This window comes from Myotis nattereri, assembly GCF_964212035.1.
Source record: "Myotis nattereri genome assembly, chromosome: 1".
NCBI classification, from domain to species: domain Eukaryota; kingdom Metazoa; phylum Chordata; class Mammalia; order Chiroptera; family Vespertilionidae; genus Myotis; species Myotis nattereri.
Window position 1 is genome coordinate 177,973,464 of NC_138075.1, and position 26,630 is coordinate 178,000,093.

At 40.3% G+C, this 26,630-nt stretch overlaps 2 protein-coding genes across 4 annotated transcripts in view; both read left to right on the top strand.

The window, feature by feature from the left end:
• The window catches only part of RASGEF1B (RasGEF domain family member 1B), a 525,540-nt gene that overhangs the window by 122,209 nt on the left and 376,701 nt on the right, over positions 1–26,630 (top strand). The window lies entirely within an intron of this gene.
• LOC308522222 (succinate dehydrogenase [ubiquinone] iron-sulfur subunit, mitochondrial-like) overlaps positions 1–26,630 on the top strand; it is a 409,251-nt gene that overhangs the window by 122,162 nt on the left and 260,459 nt on the right. The window contains exon 1 of one of the 2 annotated variants that reach the window (XM_081095483.1): positions 16,352–17,410. The exons of the other annotated variant lie outside the window; for it this stretch is intronic. The gene's annotated coding sequence lies outside the window, so the exon portion shown is untranslated. Of the gene's footprint in view, positions 1–16,351; positions 17,411–26,630 lie in introns of those variants that run through there. 2 annotated transcript variants of the gene reach the window in all.

Sequence of the window (26,630 nt, forward strand, 5' to 3'; positions counted from 1 at the left end):
AGGGCTTTCTTTTACTTAACCTGTTTTGATTCTAAGAGGAAGGTATTATCCACTCTCTAAGGGTGGGGAAACTGAGACTCAGATGTTTACATAACGACTCTGTCCCAAGGCCATGCAGATGTTTATATAAAGGCTATACCCAAGGCCATGAATGAAACTCAGACTGACTTGCTAATCCTGGCTTTCCCTTCAGCACCCCTTTGGGTTGAGTTGCCTGTTGCTCAAGGTTTGCTAAAGCCCATAATTTCTTAAAGCTTTGAAAGGCTTCTTGTCACGAGGACCTGGGAGACCTTGCAGGAAGATCATATTAGTTAATTGCTCATTAGGCATTTCTTTTTTGATTATATAAGTGCTCAGAACATTTCTGGGCAGCAAATGTACATGGAGAAAAAAATAAATAAATCATGCTTTATGTCATAAAGACGTTTTCAGTCACATTGGAAAATGAGTTATGTAAAAAAAATACTTACGGAACAATTAAGTTCTTAATTACACCTAAACGTTGAATACAGAGTTGCTCAAAAAAGGGAAAGAGCTGAAGTAGGCTGGAAGTCTTGGGGAATGGAGAGGGTGGTATGTGAGTGGACGTGGAAGGATGGGTAGGAATGAAGGATTGATGAGGCATAGGAGGACAGGAAAAAGTGTTTCTACCAAAGGCAACATGGAATAGAAGGGGAATGTTGTGGGCCAGCCTCGGAGTGTAGGATAACAGTGGAACAGTGGAGGGAGTGACGAGTGTATGTTGATCCCTTTTGCTCTACTTGGTTTTCTTTCTCTCACGTTAATACATAATTTAAACTGAGGCTGAGAAATGTATCTATAATTATTGTATGTCCTAATGTATCCATTTACCAATTAGTTTTTGAAGGCAGAAGACAAAAGTGGCCGGCATTCAAAAAGAATTATTTTTAGGAGAGTTACTAATAACCACTGAATATATTGTTTAACTATAAATTCAATTCCCCACCTCCTCAGAGATTTTTTTTTACTAAAACAGGTCTCTATGTTTACCAGAATATCCACATGAGAAGAATTTATATTAATGTAATAAATTTAGAAAAGATAAAAATAAGATTGCCATGTAAATTAGTGCCTACACAGGGGAGAAACTCCATAAATGAGGCCAGGCAGAGCCAGCTATTCCCTCAGTATTTCCATAGTGCTGTGAACTGCTTTTCTTATTCACTACACCATGAGCTCCTAGAAGGAAGACACTATGTCATGTGCATATTTACATCCCCAGGGTCTAATATATACCTACCTGGTCGAGGTACTAAAACCACTTGTACCATTCATTTAGATGAATGAGCAAATGAATATATAAGTGGAAGACTAGCTTTCATTCTTTGTACTAATTAGGGTAATGCTAGCTTCTACCATAAGTAGTACCCTAAGCTTCAGTGTCTTTGAACAACAGAACTGTGGTTATCACTCATAATAGTCTAATGTGGTGTCCATGGTTGATTGGTGGTTTTTCTTGGTAAATAAGGGACTTGGGCTCTTTGCATCTCATGGCTCTACTTTCCACTGGGGCTCAGGGCCCACTGCAGACTGGAAAGAGAGCATGAAGAAGGCACAAGTAACACATATCACTTCTGCTTGCATTCATTTAACTAGAACTAGCTGCATGACCCTGCCTAGGCAGCTTTCTCAGAGAGTCTCAGCATCACGGATGAATCAAATGGATTTTAGTGAATAGCTGGCCTTCTCTACCACATCCAGCCTTTAGTACTTCCTAGTTGTGTGATCTTAGGCAAGTTCATAACCTCTCCAGGTCTCAGTTTCATACTTGTAAATGGGGATAATATATTTATCCTGTAAGGTTGTTGTAAATATTAAATGGTGCCTATATTTGAAGTAGCTAGCAGCAGTGCTCAGCATATGCTTAATGTGTGAGAGCTATTATAATATTGTTACTTTTCATAATTCAATTCAATTAAGATACTTACTGTGTTAATATTTATTTTTCTTCACCCATGATCATCGCACATGCAAAACTAGGGAAACTCGAGGAGAACATGTGGTTGCATGTCTTAAGGTGGAAGCATCGGTGGAGACTTCTAGATTAATCAAGCCTATGGGGCCATGGCACATACTAAGGCTAGGGTAATATATGTTATCCGTTTGGTATTGTGTACTTTAGATAAGGAGAATGTTCTCTTGAAAACTTATTGCAGATCTTTTAAGATAAGTTACATATTGTCAGTGTGAAAGGCTGTTTTGTAAATACCCCATCCAAATGGAGGTAGATGTAATGGAATTATTACAAACTTATCCTGTAGACCAGTGGTTCTCAACCTTCCTAATGCCGCAACCCTTTAATACAGTTCCTCATGTTGTGGTGATCCCCAATTTCATTGTTACAAATTGAACATAATTAAAGCATAGTGATTAATCACAAAAACAATATGTAATTATATATGTGTTTTCCGATGGTCTTAGGCGACCCCTGTGAGAGGGTCGTTCGACCTCCAAAGGAGTCGCGACCCACAGGTTGAGAACCGCTGCTGTAGACAAAAGATAATAGGAAACAGAGCCCTGGGGAAAGAACAAAGAGAACTCAGGGCCATGGGAAGAGAAAGGAAGGACAGGGAAGGGTAAAGAGAGGAAGGGAAGGGAAGTGGAGCTGTGGTGGGCTACCTGAATCTGCCCTTTGGGACCGCCAGGAGTGTATTGGCTGCTGAGGGCTCATAGTTGAGTCCTCTCTAAGAAACTGCCCTTGGTTGAAGGGAGCTGCTTAGCCCAAAGTTACAGTCCCCCTTGTGAAGGTGGCTGCCAAGATCCATTGTGGACTTTCTGAAGGGTCATCTCAGCTTTCCAGTTCCCAGTGGGGTTGGCTGAGGCCTCTGTTGCAAGTAGTTCAACTTCTCCTCTGCCCAGATGCACTTTCCTTCTTTTTAAAAAAAGTGTTTTTATTGATTTTGAGAGAGAAGAAGAAGGGGGAGGGAGAGAGGGAAGGAAGGAGAGAGAGAGAGAGAGAGAGAGAGAGAGAGAGAGAGAGAGAGAGAGAGAGACATCGATGTGAGCAACATCAACCGGTTGCCTCCAGCAAGCACCCTGAATAAACGGGGATAGAACCGCATCTGTGCCCTGAGGGGGGATCTAACTGGTGACCTATTGGTGCATGGGATGATACTCAACCATCTGAGCTACAGCTGTGGCTCCCAGAGTACTTTCCAGTAAAGTTTCTTATAGGACTCTCTGACGCTGAGTCTGTTTCGTGATGGACTGGACCTACTAGAGTAGAGAAGAAAAAAGGAAGGAAGGAAAGCAAACAGAAAGGGAGAGGACCCACTGGAGGGGGAACTTTTCCTTATGGATTATCATATGCAGCAGTCCCTGAAGGCATTGATATAAAACAACTCCTCCTTGTTTATCTCTGGGAAAACTTAGCGTAGTTAAACCATATGACTCCAATTTGAATTAAGGGTCTTTTTGTACACTCTCCTGAATTCCCTCCTTCTGCTTGCCCAGCTAACGGTGAACTTGTTTAATAATGGATTGTTCCCCTCACCTTTCACTGTCAGTGACCTGTGCTGGTGTTATGTTCTGTATACAGAATGTGCTTTTTTACAAAATCTGTTTTCTCCCAGGCTCCTTACTGCCCAAAAAACATAGTCTAACTTACCCAGTCCTGCTCTAAACAGCACAATTTATCTTCCAAATTCATCTGTTAGAAGAAAAGGGGAAAACTCGGTATGGCTTCTATAGTGAGGGGCTTTCACCAAGAGGGCTTATGCTGCTTTTCTCTCCTGCCAGTAGAGTAGGGAAGCAGGTTTCATGGTCTTCTGTGCCAAGCACACAGTGAGTCGGCAATAAGTACATTTTACAATGAACTTCAGCCCTGGCCGGTGTGGCTCAGTTGAAGCATCATCTCATACATCAGAAGGTGGCAGGTTCAATTCCTGTCAGGGCACATCCCATACCCAGGTTGTGTTTTCAATCCCTGGTCAGGGTGTGTGCTGGAGGCAACTAATCAATGCTTCTCTCTCACATTGATATTTCAGTTTCTCTACCTTCCCCTCTTCCAAATCAATTTAAAAAAATGAATTTCACCTAGCCTGTAATCAGTATGATCTCACTAGCTGGGGTGAATGGATTCCCCAGAAGCCTGACTCCCCTCACTGCCACTCACCTCCTGGCATTTTCAGTTCACTTTATCTATCTGCTGTCTTTTATATATGTGTTTCATAACAAGAACGCCCGCTACAAGGGTACTGTAAATATTCTAAAATTTCCCTCTATTTCAAGGGGACTGGTTTCATTGTGCGTGGGTTTTCCATTATGAGATTCAATTTCCCTGATAGAAGTGTGTTTTCTGGCTTCCATGTGTGATTAATTCGGGGGAAGTGCTTATCTGTTGTGATCTAAATGTGAATTTGTTTTACCCTTAGCCAACAAGACAATTACAAATGCTGTCTTGCCTGCAACCATAGGCTGGGAAACGCAGCTGTCACCTTGAAAGCCACAAAGCTTATGAGTTCCGGGCTCTGCGCTGACACTGACTAGCTGGATACACGCAGGAGCAGGAAAGTGGAAATTTTTTACGGGGAGATGATGAATGCCTTTCTGTCCTGCAGAATTGGCAACGGGCTTTGCTAGGGGTTTAATCTGATACAGTTGTTCGTGAATGTGTGCGGAGTGATGTTCTAACTTCCCAACACTATATGCCTGTTGCACTCCAAGAATATTCTTGTGTGGAAGTGCCCTGCCGCCTTCCTCCTGCCTCAGGGTTTTCGTTAACTCCTGAAGCTCTTAGGGACCCCAGCATCTGGGATAAACTCTGATGGGGACTCGAGCCAGTGGCTCACTCTGTATTCAAGAACTGGGACAACTCCAGGGTGGAGCATCCCATTGCTAGCCTGGCCCATTGGACCAGAAAGCCACATCTCGTGTTTATTTGCCTAAAAGCGGTAATCCTCCACTGTCACATGCTTAACATTCATAATAAATACTTTTCTGCCCATAGTTCTAAAGACAGAGATGATATCAAATATGCTGAAAACTGTGGCATCTTTGTTACTAAAAATGAGAACAACAACAACACACACACACACACACACACACACACACACACACACACACACACCTTTCATGGTTCCCTTCTTAATGCAAAGCCTGACTTCATCTGGTGCTATTTTGAGATGGTTCCTTAGGGAGCAGTTTTATGTCATTTTCATGTAACTGTCACTTTAATGTACTGAGGGAAGTTTTATTATCATTTGCATATTCTGAAAGTTTACTGAATTTTAGGAGAGTGTGCCTGAGAAATAACTTGTCTTGATATATTTAAGAAGCTGGATTTTTTTCCTCCTGCTTGGAACTGCCAATCCTAGCTGTGACTCTAATCATTTATTTAGTATAGCTTTAGGTGGATGTAGTCCAAGTACTTGGGATTTAAAGAAGTATGAGCCTTGATTCCCGTACATAGTAAAGCAAGAGAGTCGTACACATAAGCAAATGCTTGGAGTCCAGAACCCTCAGTAGAGCTATCGTACCAAATACTTTGAGAGTAGAAAGGAGGAGGGAAGAGTCAACCAAGTCAACTTGGGGTACTGTTACAGTAGAAGTGGCATTTGAACTAGGTTTTGAAGAATAAGTAGGAGTGTGGAGATTGGGGAAAGATAGTGAAGACCAACCTAGCAAGGGGCAAAGCATGAAAAGGCAAGGAGATACAACACAATGAGGGAGGCTTGTGCATTTGAAAAGTAGTCTGTGGACAAAAAGGCCCATAGAGATTGTGAATAAACTTTTTATGATAATGTGAGGGATTTGAAACTTGGATGGTGGAGCCATGGAGGCTTTTAGGCAGGACAATGTGGGCAAGAGTGGGCAACAGTCCAGTACTGAAGGGTGAGATAGATGAGAATTGAGACCATGCTGTAAACAGGTCAGTCAAGGACCCTGGTAACTTTTTAATTTCATTAGAGTGCAAATGGAACCAGGATGCGAGGACTTACAGAATGTGTTGAAGGTCAAGAACATTAGCAATAAAGTGAAAGGGAGTGTGTGGAATGGTAGATAGAGGATGAAGATGGCTAAGGGAAGATGTATTTGTTAGAATCATGAAAATGTGTATAAGACTTGCCACCTTTATGAAGTATTTGTTAATTGTGTGTTCTTCTGGACTTATTTGGTATGTTTGGCTTTCCTTAACTCCCCAGGTAGAAATGAGCATTACTTCTGAAATACCAGGGAAAACTTAGCTGCTTACATATTTGCCTTCCCTTACTAGACCATAAGCAGGTTGAGGACAGGGATTGTGTTTTATTAATTTTTGTATTCCCCATACCTGACACTCAGGAGGTGTTCAGTTGGGGTTGGTTGAAGAGTGATTGAATGAAGGGAAGGAAAACCTTCAATGGAAAAGTTGAATATAACAGAGAGAAGGGAGATATAGATAAGAGGAAATGTCAGAGGATAGAAAGGGATAGATCCTCTAGAATAGGGGTCATCAAACTTTTCTGTAAAGATTTGAATAGTAAATATTTTAGACTCTGTGGGCCAGATGGTCTCTGTTACTTAATTCTGCCATTACAGGATGAGGACAGTCATATACAATGGGTAAAATAATGGACTTGGCTGTGTTTCATTATAACTTTGCTTATAAAAAGAGAGCCTGACTCATAACCTAGAAGATCTGGAAGGGGAGAGAGACTGGCAGTAGCTTTAAAAGGTGTAGGAAACTTCCTTAGAGCAGGTGAGAGAAGAGAGAGAAGTGTTTTAAGTGGGAGAACATAGTTATAAGGAAAGTGGAAAATATTCTAAACAAGTTCTCTGAATAATCTTATAGGAAATAGACCAGGAAAATTTTAGGGCAGCAGTGGGACCAGGTATACAGTATATCATGGTCTCAATGAGCATGGTTGTGTAAATTTCACCACTTCAATAAGAGTGTCCATGTTCCCCTTCCCTCAGCTGAGTGCCATGCCCTAGTATGGCTAAGGATATGGGCCTAATATGGCTAAGGATATGGGCCTTTTTCTAGGTTATGGGACATCAATCCCCATCTCTATCTCATGTGAAGGTGAAGGGAATTATTGGATGGCCTCTCCTGCAGGGGGCAGCATGATGAGAGCTGACGTTAATGTAGCAGCTTGCTTGGGCTGTTCTTGCATTAGGGTGAGAGAGCTACTATTTTATGAATCCAAAGTCCCCATTCTTTCCTGGGAGGTCTGGCACCTCCAATTTTTTGACCTTTAGACATAAAGGGTTTACTATATCCCATCTCAGGGAGTAGGACATTCCACTTGTTGAGGAAAGCTACTCAGATAGTCTTCAAGTGATCCCTATACCTTCTCTCCTTTCACCCAGAAATGCCCATTACATCTTCAGTACTAGACATTAGCACTAACTGCCTATTTTTCTACTGGTGATTATTCTGATTTTGTCTTTAGAGATTTAAAGATTCGTATGAAAACTAGAACAGTAATTATAATAAGAACCACACAGGTTTAATCCCTGGGAGGGAATCTGCGGTGTTCACTGTGGATTGCTGTGCGGGACCTCTTCCATCCCAACCTCCCTCTAGTACACTTGACACTGAAGGAGGGGCTGCAAGATTCAAACCGGCAGAGATTCTCTTCCAGGCAAGAGTTGGATTCCTCCTATGGGAAGATACTAAATGTAGAAATGGAGCCAGAGGCAAGGTGTGAGGTCCTAACTTCCTGAGCCATTGGCTCCTGCAGCTGCAGGGCTCTCCCATTCTGGTGGAGGTGGCTGACTTCCATCAGCAGCTCCCTGGAGGGCTGTGTTTCAGCACTTGCAACAGGAGCTTTTTAGATCATGACAGAGGCTGTGTGACATGGTTGCTGTGCTTGGAAGCTTGGCTTAGTCTGTTCCTCCCTTTCCTCTAATGATTGTGTTAAGCACCTAATACCTGGCAATAAACATTTTAAAAAATTAAACCAGCTATAATAGTGTCTGTTGTCTGCAACTGGACCTAGCATCATCCCACTAGGCTTGCAGGCTAAGCTCGGAAGTCTGGAAAGAGATGGCTGAGTTTTGTAGAAGTTGGTGAGTGGGAGAATAGATCAGCAGGGAGCAGGAGCCAGGAAATAAATGCAAGTTGAGATGGTGAAACCAGGTGGAAACTGAGAGCAGAAAGAATGGGGAAGCCTCCGGCACTGGGAGTGCTTATGAAGGTAAGGACTGCTTCCACTCCATGCACATAGGTGAAGTATATCTTGGCATTATCGAGAGAAGCATCTCAGTACTTTCATGAGTCTCCCAGTGTGCTGTTACTGGGGCAGCATTTAAATTTGATCACAGAGTACAGAAAAATATGACTTAAAAATTAAATGAACCTCTTTTAGATACAGTAAAAGTTTTTGTGTGATGATGTAGACAGAATGACAAAAGTGCAGTGAGATGCACATGCTAAGCAGGTGCTGGTTCATTGAGCAAGTTAATCTTCAATGAGCTGATGGATCTTCGCATTGTATGATTTTGTAGAGGTCACTTGTAAATAGTGGAACCACAAACACGAATGGTCTTTGCTTTCTATGCTAGTTGTAAGCACATTTCTTAGTTAAACTAATAGATTAGGAGTGAATATGCCAGCCATTTCCTTTACTTGGCTTTTCAAGTACTTTATATTTTGATCATAATCTTGTGGTTATTTAATGAATACCTGATAACTGAATTATTAGCTATATAAATGTAATCACACAAAAACCTTGAGTCTATGGATAACAATGAACTCATCTTATCATTAATGTACCATTTATAAAGCCCCTACCTGCTATCTTAATGCAGAATCTCAGATTTCCCTCAAAGTTTCCCTCATTTGTAACTAACAAAAAGACCTGGGTTTGTGTAGAGAGCAAATATTTTTTGGGAATTTGATCAGATGATTAGAAAGTAGGGCTATTTCTATTATCCTTCCATTTGAGTTTCGTGTTTAAATAATTTATCAGAGATCTCAAACTGAAGGCTTATGGTGGCTGCAAATGTGTCTTATTTGCATGTTTGAATTCATTGTCAGTGATAGAAGTCAAGAAACCTTACCAGAAAACCCAGTTTTTCTAACAACATGGGTGACTTTCCAATGGGAGCAGCATGGCGGCCGTCTCCAGGCAGCCCCAGCCTGACCCCCCTCATTCCCTCACTGCCTGCCTGACTCCTGTGGGCATTTAAGTTTATGATCCATGTAATAGCTTACGATTGAATAAATAAAAGATGTCACTAGCATGGAACATGAATCCTCAGGAAAAAAAATTACGTTGTTAAGAATGTTCAGCTATTGGCCATAAAAATTGTATTTGTAATGTAATCTTCCTTGAGAAAAAATATTTTGTATTTCTGTGCAGATTTTGAAGATTCACTAATTAATTTCTATATTATGCTATCATTAATTAGCCTCTTTATCAAGAATCCACTGAGCACCTCCTCTTGCTAAGTTATTATTTATTCAACATAGAAAACATGTTTGCAGCCATTTGCGCCCTCTTTGTGATACTCCTAGATTGCTCATTCATGGCGTCATTTAGGAGCATCTGTCTTTGCCATGCTCCTGGGGGGGGGGGGGGGGCTGTTCTGCTCTATTTCCTCTTTATTCCTCCAGTTTTGTTCACTAATACTGGTAACATCTTTTTTTCTCACTCTTTTAGCTTGAAAAATGTATCACTTGATAATGAAGTGTATGTGTGGAAAATAAATGTAGACCCTCAGTTCCTATTTTGATAAAATGTACACAGAAAGCTAATATAGTTACTTTAATATATATATATATATATATATATATATATATATATATATATATATATATCAAGGACTTAAATTTATTCACTTACTCATTCAGTTGTTCACTTAGCAGATACTTCTTGAGTAGCTAATGTGTGCCTGATGTTTCTAGGTCTGAGGATGCAATGGTGAACTACAGAGAAAAACGTTCAGCCACATTCTTGGGGGAACACCGTCATTGAACAAATAGAATATCTTGTCAGGTAGTGACGGGCTATAAAGAACGATGATGGAGGGGAAGGTGGCGGAGTCACATGGGTGCTACTCTAGATGGGCAAGGCAAGTAAAGCCTCTCTGGAGAGGTGACATTTGAGCAGAGACCTGGATGAAGCAAGGGGATGAGCCATGTGAATGTGTGTTGAATGCGGTCCTGGCTATTGGAACAGTTCTTGCAAAGGCCCTGAGGAAAGAATGTTCTTGGCATGCTCCTGGAAGAGCCTGAAGGCTGAATGGAGTTCTTGAGGGAGTCAGTAGTTCAGGATAAGTGGGCTTTGTAGGCCATGAAGAGGAATTTGAGCTTCCTTCCTTCCTTCCTTCCTTTCTTTCTTCCTCCTTCCCTCCTTCCCTCCTCCCTCCCTGTCTCCCTCCCTCCCTCCCTCCCTGTCTCCCTGTCTCCCTGTCTCCCTCCCTCCCTCCCTCCCTCCCTGTCTCCCTCCCTCCCTCCCTTCCTTCCTTCCTTCCTTCCTTCCTTCCTTCCTTCCTTCCTTCCTTCCTTCCTTCTTTCCTTTCAATATATTTTTATTGATTTCAGAGAGGAAGGGAGAGGGAGAGAGAGAGAAACATCAATGATGAGAGAGAATCATTGATCGGCTGCCTCCTACACGCCCCACAATAGGGATTGAGCCTGCAACCCAGGCATGTGCCATGATCGGAATTGAACCGTGACCTCCTGGTTCATAGGTCAATGCTCAACCACTGAGCCACGCTGGCTTGGCAGGCTTTATTTTGTGATGGGAAACCATGTAAGGAAGATTTGTTTATTTGTTTAAGATCATAGACTCTTGAGCATCCACCTGTATGCACAGGAGAGGCACTGGCCATGGGTAATGCCCTCTCAGTAGTGGATGGGTTCCCAGAATCAAGTTTAGGTTTCACATGAGTGAGGAGGTACACAAAGCTTGGCTATAACTCTGTGCCATTGCCCCTGCCCTGTCAATGTCCTGGGCTCCTTCTCCTTTCTCTGACCCCCTTTGGCTGGTACAGGGATTCCCTACAAGGTGTAGCACAGTGATGGCGAACCTTTTGAGTTCGGCATGTCAACATTTTGAAAAACCCTAACTTAACTCTGGTGCCGTGTCACATATAGAAATTTTTTGATATTTGCAACCATAGTAAGAAAAAGATTTATATTTTTGATATTTATTTTATATATTTAAATGCCATTTAACAAAGAAAAATCAACCAAAAAAAATGAGTTCGCGTGTCAGAGGTTCGCCATCACGGGTGTAGCATGATGTAAAAGGGGTGCATGCAGGCTTGTCAGACATTTGTGATTTGCAGTGTATCCACATTGGTGTTCATTTGAGTCTTCTGGGAGGGCATGGATTCCAGGAACGGTGGTCTACATACTTTTTGAATATGTGGTGTCACCAGTATGAACTTTCGGATGTTCACTGATGGTGGAGGCCCTGGCTCTGCAGCAGCTTTCTGTTCAACATCGTTAGAAGCATATTTGGCGGGGTATGCATTTAGGCAGGTGCATCCGTTAGCTGGAAGAATTTTGATAGGCAAACTAATTTGTGACACCCCATTGACCAGATGACAAAAGCACCCACTTTCCCATACTCCAATGCACCTTTGTAATTACTTAACCATTTGGAATTATCATTCTCGTGTTAAAGACTTTATTACTTTTCCTCTCGTAACACTTGTCAGGAGGACACTGATTTATCTGTTTTTCTGGTAGAGAAGATAGTCCACCAGTGAGCTCAAACTGAAGTCCACTGATAACGAGTTCCCCTTGTCCAAAGTTTATTTTCATTGTAAGTTAGAAAAATCATTATGGCATTGTTTTGTTCCTGTTTTCACTTTGGCATGATTTTGACTCAAAGGAATATTGCAGAGCAACTTAAAACGTTACCTCATTTCTTACTGCTCTGCCCTCACTCTTAAAACTCCAGGACCCTGGCTGCCTTGTTTCCAACCTCGGTTTTTGAACTTGCCATTTGTTCTATCTTGAACACTCTTCTCCAGCATACCCACACAGCCATATTGTTCACTTCCTTCAGGATTCTGTACAGATGTCAGCTTTTTACTGAGGTCTTTCCTGATCACTTTTGTTAAATACCCCACCATGGCACTCATCTTTTTTGTTCACATTATTTTTCTCTACAGTATCATCACGCCCTGGCATGCTGTTTATTTACTTGGTTACTTGTTTATTGCCTCCCTCACTAGAGTGTAAGCTCTGGGGAAGTCAATTTCAAGTTCCAGACCTCCATTAGCAGCATATTCTCTCCAATTGAACCACTTCCCATAGGGATAGTAAAAACCCAAAGTAAGCAATCCTTGCAGCCAAGGATTTGTACAGGTCAGTTTTCTTTGGATATTGGGTTGCTTTCTTTTAGGAAAGAGAAATTTGCAAGTATGTCTAATAGACTATATGGGAGTAGGTCTCTGAATCTTTGTTCCTCAAAGCGTAGTCTGCCAACCAGCAGTATTGCTATCCCTCCAAGGAATGTAGGATCTCAAGGTCCACCAACCTGCTTCATCAGAACCTGCATTTCATGCCGGTGATTCCTATGTACAATTAAAGTTTGAGAAAGCTCTAACTCACCCAACTTTGACCTAGAAATCAGAAGAAATCTGGAACTTGGTCATTTAACTTGGGTTTGGATATTACCATTAATAAAGGAGCCATTAAACTACTTCATATTCTTTTTTTTTTAATCTTTTTAAGTTGAAAACAGATATTGAATTTGAATTGGTTACTTGATCTTTTTGCCCTCCAGTTCTTTCTCTCAATGAGGAGGTGGTTGGTCTAAATGTCCCAGTGTGTATGCCTTTCAGACTTAAGGCGGAGCAGATGTGTGTATATCTTCACCTCCAGTTTCCCTTTTGTTTCATACTTCTGTCCTTCTAGTGAATTGTAGAGCTCCAGATGGAAAATCCACTCACTGAGCAAAATGGTAACCACATTGTATTTGAAGAGAGCAGTCCAGTGTCCTGATCCCCAGAAAGGTGGGCTAGCTAGATTGAAAAAAAATTACTTGAACTCATACTCTGGGTCAGGCACTACTTATGTGCTTTGCATTGTAAATTTATATAATTCTTACAATAACTGGGTAAGACAAAAGTAGTGCTATTGTTGTCCCCATTTAAAGTTGTGGAAATCAAGGTCTGAAAGGGTACTTGGTCAAATTCCAACCCAGGTGGTCTGGCTCCTGGGCCAGAGCACTGTACTATTTTTTGAGGGAGAATCTTCTAAATTGACTAATATCTATTAGAGAAAAATGTGGATTAAATGTTGGTTGAAGTAATTATAAGCACTTCAATGGAACTAATTTGAAAGGCAAAAATATGAAATACTGAATTTTGAGCTGAGTGATCAAGCTTTATTTCTTTTGAGGCTCACATTTAAACCTTTTGTTATGTAAAGCTGCTCATGTGGTTTTTTAATGCACAAACTGTCTGGAATGATGAACAAGTTGTATATATTATTCATTGCAACTACTAACAAGTAGCATAACTTGAGATTGTTAAAATTGCTCCCAATCCACCTTCAGGCAGTTGTTAGCATGTGAGTGCAGGCAGCACTGGGCCAATCCCACAAGGGCTAGGTGAGGGGAAGGGGAGGAGAGAGTGACAAGGAACCCAGATGTGTGTTTAACACCTTTGTGTGTGAGGCCTGGGCTGGGTGTCTTACATACATTATCTTATTTTATCTTCACAACACCCCAACACCATAAAATCATTTCCTCCATTTTACAGAAGAGGAAATACAAGATTTGGAGCGCAGTACTTGCTCTGAATCTTACAACTAACTGTTAACTGTTGATGGCAGGTTTACTGATCTCAGAGCCCATCTTCCCAATTTGACACTTTGCAGAAAAGCTAGGAGGTGCGTATGGTGATATGTTTAAAATATTAGCAATAAAACCCAGCCGATGTGGCTCAGAGGTTGAGCATCGACCTATGAACCAGGAGGTCACGGTTTGATTCCCAGTCAGGGCACACACCCAGGCTGTGGGCATGTGCCCTGACTGGGAGCTCCATCCTGGTGTGGGTATGCAGGAGGCAGCCGATCAATGATTCTCTCTAATCATTGATGTTTCTCTCTCTCTCTTCCTCTCCCTTCCTCTCTGAAATCAATAAAAATATATTAAAAAATATTAGCAATATGGTTTTCAGGTTAACATATTTATTTAAAATATAGACATTTTCCCATCTTGGTTAAAATGATGCTATTCTCCCAGATTACTTGACAATAGTAAAATAAAGTCAATAAAAAAAAAGATGGTTTCCAAGGATATCCCTAAACATCCAACAAAAACAAGGGTAGTAAATAGTTGGTTTACTTGCAATCAGACACATTGTCTGTTGCATATCCAGCCCTGGTAAATTATGCATTTGTTCATTATTTGAGGGAGAGGCTGGCTGTGCTTGGAGGTAGTTGAAGCTATAAATATGCACATATGTCTCTAGCCACCTCCTTAGCATTGCACTTCACGGCAGGTGTGCATTGATCTGTGCTGAAAACACGCTTGGCAGGAAATCTACCCCAAGTCTTCATTCCAGTGGTTTGCTTCATGGGATGCAGTTGCCCTAATACTGGCAAATTCTCCAAATTAAAAACCCACGCTGATTTTACCTATCCTTGTTCCCAACTCCTACCAAGACATAAGAGACTTTGATCCAAACAGGTCAGCCCAGCCATTCCTGTGAGGCAGCATTTCTTGACATATTTTCATGTCTGTTGAGAGCAAAGTCTGCAAAGAAGAGGAGACTCTTTTTTACTAAAAAATGCATAGCATTTTTTGCATTCCAAAAGGAAGGCAGCTGAGCTTCTCCGTCACTGTGGAAGCATGCTGGCTTTCTGGATTTTGCAATGTGGCTTTTGTATCCCATAATGAGGCAGCCTCCCAGAAAGTGCTAGGGAATCAACATATATCCTCCATGTCCAGTTTAAGTCATTTCTCCCCCTTAAAATGAAGGACTTTCTGGAAGTCCTCAAAACAATTCATTTTTATGCTGCATTTCCTTGTATTTTTTCTTAGGTAGAAATCTTAAGTTTATTAATCCAAGGAATCATTTTTTTCCATTAAAAAAAAACCACACATATTTTTATTGATTTCAGAGAGGAAGGAAAAGGGAGAGAGAGATAGAAACATCAATGATGAGAGAGAGAACCATTGATCGGCTGCCTCCCACCCGGGATCATGCCCGCAGCCTGGGCATGTGCCCTGACTGGGAAGCAAACCATGACCTCCTGGTTCATAGGTTGATGCTCAACTGCTGAGCCACGCTGGCTGGGCTGAGGAATCATTTTTGAATGTAGAGTTATCACAGCTTACAGAGCGATCATTTAATTTGAATAACCCTTGCAGTAGCTGATGCAGAAAGAAAAGGGAGGCCATGTCTCCCGTGCCTTTCCCTAGCTGGGGTTTCTTAAAATCCCCCAGTTATTCTCTAGGAGCAGTATTTTTTAGCTTCCTGAGGCAGCCAGCAACTCTCTGATGTAAAAGGATTTGTCATTTTGATTCTACTCGAAATGAAACATTTTGTACAGCACATGAAAAAATATAGAAGTCTTTTCAGTGGATGAACAGCCTATTATCCATAGCAAAACTACTGTGTTTTATGTCTGTCTGAGAATTACCGATCAGGGCGAGAGCCCAGGCAGAAAGCAACTAAGCTGCTGCTGAACTGTGGTCTGGAAATGGATGGGAGCTGTATTTTTTTTAAGCATTTTCAATTGGTCTCTATTCTCTAAAGTACAAATGAACTCTTTGGTTAGAATTCCTGAGGGTAAAAGGCAGCTACATAAATGGAGGGGACTTCCTCTGACTGCCCGGTGGGTTTTCGAGTTGGAGGGGAGTGATGGATGACCAGTTGATTCCACTAGGGACAAAGCCTGCCTCTTTGAAACCTGTTTACTTTTGTAGGATGATCCATCAGCATTTCCCAGCTGTGTCTGTGACAACAATTGTGGGGGGAAGATCAGTACCTTTTGTGACTAATGTGTCTTGATTTTGGCAAGAACATAGAACAGTCTTTTATGGAGACTTACTGCAGCTTTGATATTCAGACATCATGACCACCAAGGTTTGAACCTATCTTTTGTGCTTCCTTGGATAGAAAACCCTCCAGGAGGGGGAGACAGAAGAAAAGTAACCACACAATGGCTTGTTTGATGGTTTGAGGAATTTGTAGTAATCTTAATCACACCAGCCACGTTTTGTTCTTGTACTCAGGGTCCACTCCTGCCTGGGTGGGTGGCCCATGCAGTTGCACAGGGTGGGATATTAGAATAGCCCTGTGTTTGGTTTAATGCTCTGCTCTCACCTTCTTGAAATTCTTAATTTTTTAAGCAAGAAATCCATGTTTATTTTGCACTAAGGTCCACATATTGTGTAGCCAGTCCTGCTTGTGGTTTAGTCTTAAAAGATGATAAAAACAAAACAATATACCCAACCCAACCAAACAAAACACAACTACAAAAGTCCCATTAGGACATGCACCAGCATCTGGGTTGGTGAGTACGTGAATTAGGGAGAGGGGATACCTGGAGAGAGCGTGGAAGCTCAAAGCTCTGTGACCTTTCTCCATGCCTGCCCTGTGCCTCTCTTCCATCTGGCTGTTCCTGAGCTACTGTATTTTTCCATGTATAAGACATTTTTTTTTCTAAAATCATTAGACTGAAAATCGAGGGCCATCTTATACATGGAAGTTAGCCAAGGAGGGAGCTGCTCGGGTGCTTAGCTGCCCATACCTTGTCAAAAAGGCTTCTTCCAATCATGAGCCTTATTGTTTCTGACGTCAGCTGATGCCACGATTGGAGGTGGAGGTGGAGAGTGTGCAGATGCAACAAGGACCAGAACATTCTGAGCCCATAAAGATGTCAAAAAATAAAAAGGGAAATACCAGTAAGTGATTGTCTTACTCTGCAAAATTCAAACTGATATAATCAGCTATGCAAATGAGCATGGAAATAGAGCTGCAGAGAGACAATTTGGACCTCTTCCCACTGAGTGTATGATCAGACAGTGGAGAAAACAGGAAGAACAACTCCTTAAGATGCCAAAAAAAGAGAGAGAAGGCCTTAAGAGGAAAGCCAGCAAAATGGGCAAACTTGGAGCAGAGGCTTAAGACTTGGATTATGGAGCAGCGCCAGAGTGGCTTATGTGTGTCAACCAAGATTAGTCAATGTCAGGCAAGAATGTTTGCAAGTGAAATGAACACTGTTGATTTTACAGGAGAGGCAAAATGGTGCTTCAATTTCATGAGGAGAGAAGGGTTGGCCATGAGAACATGAACAAAATTAGCTCAGAAAATGCCACCAGTTTCTGAAGATGATCTCACATATAGAGACAGTAACTCAGAAGACAGCAGTGATACAATAGAAGTTGAAGAAATTGATATGTCTGGAACTAACAGGGATGAAGTAGAGAGCAGTGATGCAACAGAGGCTGAATAAAGTGATATGCTGCGTAATATCATAGTACTGGTATGTAAACATTACCTGTGGTAATTACTAAGTGTGTTCTGTTTTATGTTTAAAATATTGATTTCTTAATTTTGGGTTGGAAAAGTGGGGGCATATTATACATGGGGTGTCTTATACAAGGAAAAATACGGTATACCCTTTTACAATAAACCAGTAATTTAGTAAAAAAAAAAGGAGGGGAGGAAAGCAGGGACTCTGACCAAATATTCCCATCTCTTGTTTATTACCAATTGAATTTTCTTTCTTTTTAGACTTTGTTCTGTTTTTCTCCTTCTGTTTCTTCCACACAGAGAGGAAATGTATATAATGTATAGTTAAGAGACAAATTGAGCTGAGGTCATTCCTCATTTAGTTTCAGTGTGACCTTGGGCAAGTAACTATTTCCTGAAGATTTAGTTTAATTACTTTCAAAATGGGAGTGATAACAGCATCTAACTCATAGAATGGTTATGAGGATTAAATTATATAATGCTTATAAAACATCTAGTACAGTACCTGGCAATGGGAAGCACTCAGTAAATAAGAGTTATACATTTTATTTTTTATTGATTTCCTCCAACATTTTAAACATATAGAATAATTAAATAATTTTATAGTGAACACCCCTACCCATGTCTTAGATTATCATATTAACATTTTACCATATTTGCCTCATTGTATCTCTTTGCATCTATCCATCTTGCTATCCATCCATTAATTCATCTTATTTTTTGAAAAATTTAAAAGGAAGTTGCAGCCGAAACTGGTTTGGCTCAGTGGATAGAGCGTTGGCCTGTGAATTGAAAGGTCCCAGGTTCGATTTTGGTCAGGGGCATGTACCTTGGTTGCGGGCACGTCCCCAGTGGGGGATGTGCAGAAGGCAGCTGATCAATGTTTCTCTCTCATCGATGTTTCTAACTCTCTATCTCTCTCCCTTCCTCTCTGTGAAAAATCAATGGAATATATTAAAAAAAAAGGAAGTTGCAGATAGAAGTATACCTCCCCTAAATGTTTCAGCAAGTAAATAATTAACTAGAGTTCATTATTTGTTTAGATTTTTTTTTCTTTTGAGGTAATATACATAGAGTGAACCATCTAAATCTTACGTGTATATTTGCTTAAGTGTCTATAAATGCCTGTATTTGTTTAACCCCAATCCCTATTAAGTTAGAGGATTTTATTATTATTATGCACCTTCCCAGTCAATCCCTGTTCCCACCCTCCATCCCCAGAAGTAACCACTGTTCTGTTTTTTTAAACCTTAAGTTAGTTTTGCCTGCTATATAACTTTATATAAAGGTTATCATATAGTATATACTCTTGTGTAAAGCTTCTTACACTCAGACTTATGTTTTTGAGATTCAACCATGTTAGTGTTCATCTGTTAGTCTTGCTGAGAACCATTCAATGTATGATTATACCATACTTTGTTTATCCATTCTCCTATTAATGGGCACCTAGGCTGTTTTCAGGTTTGGGCTATTATGAATGTGCTATAAATATTCCTGTAGATGTCTTTTTTTGTGTGTGGAATTGCTAAGTCAGAGAATAGGTATATATTTAGTTTTATAAGAAACTGTCATAAATTATCCCAAAGTGGCTGTACCAAATGATGTGCTAGTAAATTATTATCAACTGGATTTCCAAAACAGAACAAAAATGATGAGGAGGCTGGGGGTGGGGTTGGGGGGAGAAGAGGGAGGAAGAGAAAGAGGAGGAAGGGGAAGAGGATGAGGAGGATGAGGAGAAGAGAAGGAGGAAGAGGAGAGGAAGAAGAAGAGGATCACCCATAACTACAAGTGCAAAGTTGCCAATTCCGTAGTGTAAATACTCCCACCATAGTCAATTTCAAGCTACCAATGTGAAGTCATTGAGGGTTAAGATGGGAAGAAATGTGCATAGTTGGCTCTTGTGAGCCTGTGCAAGCTAGCATATGCACACCACTAGTTGTACTATTTTATTCCCACCACATTATAGGAGAGTGTCAGTTGCTCCACATTCTTGTCAACATTTGGTGTTGTCGGGCTTTTTAACTTCAATCACCTTGGTGGCTATAAGTGGTATCTCATTCGGGTTTTAAATTTGCATTTCTCTAATGAAAATACAATTGTGCTTATTGGCCTTTCATATAACTGCTTTAATGATGTTACATTACTACCCACTTTTTATTGGGAAAATTTATTTTGAGCACAAAAGGAAAATTGAGAGAAAGAACTCATGGACATGGACAACAGTGTGATGATTGTTGCCGGGAGAGAAGGGAGGTTGGGTGGAGGTAGAAGAAGGTATAGGGGAATAGATAATGATGGATGGAGACTTGACTTGGGGTTGTGAACACACAATACAGTATACAGATGATGTGTTGTAGAATTGTGCACCTGAAACCTCTATAATTTTGTTAACCAGTGTCACCCAATAAATTCAATAAAAAGAGAAAAAGTTACATTTATCTACCTCCAAGTGTTAAAGATAGTCCCTACCTTTTCTTATAAAAGCTGTATTGTTTAACTTTTATACTAATTGTAGAATCCATTTCAAATTAATTTTTGTATTTGATGTGAAGTAGAGGTCAAAGTTTGTTTTTTTTTGCCTATGGATATCCAGTTATAATAGCAACATTTGCTGTGACTTTTCTTTCCCCATTAGACTGACTTTGTCAAAAATTAAAGGAGTGTTCCTATTTCTTTCTCTACTACTCTGATTTGCTTGTTAATTATGTCAGCCACAGATTATGGTTGCTATAGCTTAATATTCAGGCTTGAAGTCAGATAGTGTGAGTCCTCCAACTTTATTTTTCTTTTTCAAAGTTGCTTTAGATAACCTAGATCCATTACATATATTTTACCATATTTCCACTAATTTTAGGCTGAGAACATAGCAAATTATTTTTTTTCAATAACCTGTCCTTTTTAAGAAAAACTCCTTTTAAGTGTTTAGCATATTATGAATATTTTATAAATACTAAACATCCAATCTGCAATTCTCTAACCCTGTAATAAAACATTGCAATTATTTATGTCATGCAGAGTAACTGGGGCAGAGGGGTTAGTTGATAAATGCCTTTTGGTTATTTGCTGAAGTAGGAATCAGGTTTTCTGCCTCTAGGGACAGTGAATTCCATTAAATCACACTGCCTGAGGTGAACTGTCAATTCTCAATAAAAGATAGATGATAAATTTTCTAGTGGTCTATCAGGTAAAAGTCTCAGCCTATTTCTGAAGAATAAATATGTGCCAATGATTGGTTATTTTCAGTGACCTTTTATGCTCTATATAACTAGTATCATAGATCAGAAGGAATAGTCTATTGGACTATTCCACACAACATGCTTATTCCAAACACCATTCTTAGTTCATGTTGGAATCCCTTCTGAAATATGTTAGGGTTTAAGGGAGTCAATTAATCACACTTCCCTTTCTTTTAAATTCTGAACCGCTTGAGAACTCCATATAGAAATTAGTTAAGTATCAAATATTGATTCCAATTCTAGCAAAGTTGCTTCAGAATCATGTAGTCAAAGTGCACTTCCTGTTTCTTATCTCCTCCTCAGAGCCCATGGCCCAGATGCAGACTAGATAACTGGAGTTCTCTTCACCCCTGTGGGGTCAGGATGTGTCCTGAGAGTGTTTCCATAAAAAAGAGGCAAAGCGGGGAGGAGAATGCATATGATCCATGTACAGGCAGCTCTGATAGGGGGAATCCAGAGAGAACCTTGGCTAAACGTGAGCATCGAATTTCTTCTTTGCCCGTGGGGAATAAGGGCATAATAGAGTGAGTAGAGAAGGCAGAGCAGAAGGTTTTCACCTAAAACGAGATAGGGGGACCCAAGGCAGGAATGTTGGAGGGAGAATCTCTGCTTGCCCCATTCAGTTCTAGGGAACCCACTCTCTCAGAGCAGCTTACTTATTCTTAAACATCTCCTCTTATGATAAGGTTTAAGTTTAAGCTACCTCTTACAGTTCTGCCTTTTGGCCCTCCTTCTGTTTTCCTGACACATATTGCTCCAGCAGACTGGAAGTACTTGAGGTGCTGCTTGTTATATCTTTTATTCCTTGGCCTTCATTTTGCAGTTCTTAACTTTCTCAGAATCTGAAATATATCCTACCGGATGTTTTCACCTGCCCAGCATCCATCCCCTCCTTCTCTCTTCTTCTGGTAAAGCCCTCCAGTTTTTCTTTAGGGACTTCCTCTTTCCTCCCTGAGCTATTAATTTGGGTGGACTGAACGCTGCCTCCCTCCTCTCCCTTTACCCCTAGCTCCAGGAGTGACTAATCGATCCGATCCATGGCTAGCCAGTAGATTTGAAATCACCCAAACCAAGAACTCACAAGAACATTGTCTTCCAGGGAAATAGCTGTAAGCCTAGAACATTTATCTTCTGGTATATGTACTGCAACATCAAAGCAAATACTGATGCTAAATTTAGCATCCAGTCAATTTTCAGAAGAATTAGACATTAGCTGAATATTCCTTCAGTTGCTGTCATTGGAGTGACCCCTAAAATGGCTGGAGAGACAGTCCTTGGCAGTTTATATCTGAATCCTCTACCCCTCGATTGCACACAGATTGCTATGAATATGCAGGCAAGGCCCTTTCTGAGTGGTGAGCTTGCCCAGTGAAGCTGAACTGTCCTACTCCATAAAATAAAATGAAGTAATCTGTACTTCCCTTTGGATTCCTATAATGTACAATGAACAATGATGTCTTTGATTTTATTTTGCTCTCCTTATTTTCCATAATTAAGAATGAAATTTATTTAGTGAACTGTACTGGCTGTTTAGCTTTTCAGCATTACCCAAGGTAATTGTTACTCAGAGTGAGTTCTTTATTGCCTGCATTTAAAGGTTTATTTTTCTTTTGTTGTGTTTTCTTGGCTTTGCTCCTGGCTGGGCTGACAAATTAATAGGCATCAGGTACTAAAAGTGTTTGCAATTAAAGCAAAGTGGTAATAAAGGTCACCTGTTCCAAGAAAGCTTTTCTTTAAAAAACACACAAACAAAAAACCCTCCTTAAATATAGATTGTTCTTTGCTGCAACCTCTTATCCACAGTTAGTATTTAAACTAGATGCCCGGTGCACAAAATTCATGCACTGGGGGGCGGGGTTGTCCCTCAGCCCAGCCTGCATCCTCTCCAATCTGGGACCCCTTGGGGGATGTCTGACTGCTGGTTTAGGCCCAATCCCTGAGGGAGCTCTAACTGGCAGTTGGAGATCCCTCTCACAATCTGGGACTGCTAGCTCCCAACTGCTTGCCTGCCTGCCTGCCTGATTGCCCCTAACCACTCTCCTACCAGCCTGATTGATGCCTAACTGCTCCCCTGCCAGCCCAATCGCCCCCAACTGCCCTCCCCTGCCAGCCCACTCACCCCCAACTGCTCTCTCCTGCCAGCCCTGTTGCCCCCAACTGCCCTCCCCTGCTGGCCTGATCGCCCACAATTTCCCTCCCCTGCCGGCCATCTTGTGTTTGTGGGTGCTGACATCTTTGAGGGTGTGGCAGTCAGTTAGCATATTCCCTCCTTATTGGCTGTGGGCGCCACCATCTTTGAGGTTGGGGCAATCAATTAGCATATTCCCTCCTTATTGGCTGTATGTACCACCATCTTTGCGACAGTGTAGGGGTCAATTAGCATATTCCCTCTTTATTAGATAGGATATTTTTGTCCTAATTAAAAATGGGTAATAATTGCAAAAGTTAATCTTAAGCTTCATTGTTGTCAATTGTATTATGAACCAGATCTCTCTCATATAAACAGAGAGCCAGAAATAATGACATCTATTTTAACCTCTATCCCATTCACTTACTCAGTAAATATCGAGTATACTTCTTGTGTGCTCTCAGTTGGGGATGTAAAGATGTAAGGCTATGGACTATCCCTTGAGGTGTCACAGTCCAGTAGAGAGAGATAGAGGGATACTTGCTAAGCAGTATGATTAGTTCAACAACAGAGAAATGTTGGAAAGGGAGGCTATGATTAATTCCATCTTGAAAGGAAGAATGGATAGTCTTTAGGAAAGACATGTTTTGAGGGATGTGTAGGAGTTCTTCCTAAAAACAAGTGGGATAAGAGCATGTCAGATGGAGGGAGGGATCTATGCAAAGCAAGACAGAATCTAACAATCTTTCCCATTTTGAGAACCAGGAACTGTTTGATGTTTCTAGAGTATGAGGTGGGAGATATGGAAGATGGGGCTCAGGAATTATGCCATATAAGAACCTATGTTCTACCTGTGTTAAATTCTACATGTGGGGAAATAAAAAGATTTTTAAAGCAAGGGAATGACATGGATAACACTAAATTTGGTAAGATCCCCTAAAAGCAATCCATGAGTAGTGTTACTCACTAATCTGAATGGACCATGCAGTCAGCAGCTAACTATTTATATGATAACATGGGTTTAGGAAAACATCAATAATTGAAATCCTTGGATGAAAATTTTTTTGGTTTAACAAGTGAAAACGGATATGAAGCTGGCTCCCCTTCCGATGACACGAAGTAACTGTGTGCCTTCGAGAAATTCATTGAACCTCTTGGTCTTTGTTTTCTCGTCTGATCAAGGAGGCCATTGAACAAATTCTCTGAAGTATCCTCCAGTGCTAATACGTTATGGACATCGCCCAGTGGATTTGGTTTTCTTCCTCACCTTACCTTTTAAGAGCTTAAGTGGTCAAGGAGACTGGATCTCCTACCATGTATTGCCAATAACATGTTCTATTCACTAGTAATAGGCTAATTTATGTTGCTTAATAGACACTTGCTGGGCCTCATTTAAGACTGTTTGTGCTTTAATAAATGTGACATTTCATATCCTGGGTTCCAACTAAAAGTTTAAAAATCCGAGAAGATTAAAGGCAGAAAAATCATGTTTTATTGATCTCGGTATTGCCAGGATCTGTGGTAGATTTTCTTTCTAAAGAAGTAATTGGTAGAAATCTTTTTGGTCCCTTTTAATTGTCTTTCTCCATCTCATCATAATTTCTGTGCATCTACTTTTTCTTCTTAGTTTGCAGAATTCTCTTTTATTTATCTCAAGGGTCATGGATTGAGCAGATGAGGCAGTGAAATAGCTGTTCTCTGTTACTCGAACACATTGAAGAGCAGGCTTTTTCATGTAATGGTTTTCATCTTAAGTCAAAATAATGTAGTGCCAAAATAGTGGTTCCTCTGAAAAGGAGTAAGCCAATGCAAATGACCTCAGGGAGTCAAATACAGCTTGTTCCAATTCAGTTTATTGGTACATGGGTTAGGTTATATTCATAATCAGATTGAGTCTTTTCACCTTTATAATACCAATTCTGGTGCGACACACTTAACTTTTGATGTAAGTGATATTTCTGCCTGTTAGTACCAGTGCAAAGGGGAGATGATCTACTGTATGAAAGCAGATATCTGGAAATAGAAAGAGTCCTAGGAGGTCCTTAAAATAATTTTTAAATGACAACAATAATAATATAGGAATTGCAACATTTTCTATAGCATTTACACTTTTTGCATATGTGGTTAATTCAGTTTTCTATGAATGAGACTTAAAGTACCAAGCAAAGCAGACAATTATGAAATTCACATTGAATACCCTCACTGTTCATTTCAGAATGTGTTTACATAAGGCTTAAGGAAAGAAAAACAATCACAGCTTCCCTCTCCCTATCTTAAAGCAGATTTGCATATGATTTACATAATTTAATGTCAAAATGAAGAGCATCTTCTTTAGTCTTTGTGACTTTCTCACCAGTGTCTTTTAGTCTTTACTTTGTCCTCTCAATAACTTAAACTGTGTTTCTTGATTACATGTACTTGCTATCTAGTTTCTAGGATAAAATACCTCTCCTGATAGGAAATCCAATCTTCACTTTGTCTAATAGTATTCTTTTCATCTGTGCAAGTTTCAGTGCTACATTGGCTTAGGAGTAACTGACTTCCTCATTATCCTAGGCTTTTGGGTGTATATCTGCTGGCTGAAGTATCCACTTATATAAAAACCCCGGGTGTAACATCATGGCCAGAACTGCAACCAACCGGAAGGAAGTCAGTCCTGCAGGGGTTGTCTTGGAAATGGCTGTGCCCTCCCCCAGCTGTTTCCTGGAGGGCGAGGTTTTAGGCAGGAACCCGCCCTCGGAGTAGAGTGTGGGAGCGTGGAAGTGAAATGATTTATAATGGATCTATTATTGAAGCTACCTTTGGAAATACTATATCTATAGATAATATTAAAAATATATCTAAATGTGCAATTCTTTGTCCAAAAAATGAGCATGTTCAAAAATTAAATGAAGAAATTTTGGATATACTCAATGGAGATTTTCACACATATTTGAGTGATGATTCCATTGATTCCACAGATGATGCTGAAAAGAAAAATGTTCCCATCGAATTTCTTAATAGTATTACTCCTTCGGGAATGCCGTGTCATAAATTAAAATTGAAAGTGGGTGCAATCATCATGCTATTGAGAAATCTCAATAGTAAATGGGGTCTTTGTAATGGTATCAGATTTATTATCTAAAGATTATGACCTAACATTATTGAAGCTGAAGTATTAACAGGATCTGCAGAGGGAGAGGTTGTTCTGATTCCAAGAATTAATTTGTCCCCATCTGACACTGGCCTCCCATTTAAATTGATTTGAAGACAGTTTCCTGTGATGCCAGCATTTGTGATGACTATTAATAAATCGCAAGGACAAACTCTAGACAGAGTAGGCATATTCCTTCCTGAACCTGTTTTTGCACATGGTCAGTTATATGTTGCTTTCTCTCAAGTTTGAAGAGCATGTGACGTTAAAGTTCTAAATACTTCATCACAAGGGAAATTAGTTAAGCACTCTGAAAGTGTTTTCACTCTTAATGTGGTGTACAGGAAGATATTAGAATAAGTTTAATCACTTTTTCAGTCATTATTTGCATCACTGTTGTTTTTATATCATGTTTTTGTTGTTTTTATATCATGTTTTTGTCGTTTTTATATCATGCCTCTGTTGTTGTTATATCCTTTTGTTACTGTTTATTTATTAATACATTTATATATTATTTTCATATACATTTTACTAATTTCCTTTCATCTCTCACACTTTTTTGTAGAGAAAGGGCAAATAATGATATTAAAATATCTCCGCTAATTAATTCCCTTTTTTAAAAAAAGAAAATATTTTATTGATTTTTTTAAAGAGAGGAAGGGAGAGGGATAGAGAGTTAGAAACATCAATGAGAGAGAAACATTGATTAGCTGCCTCCTGCACACTCCCCACT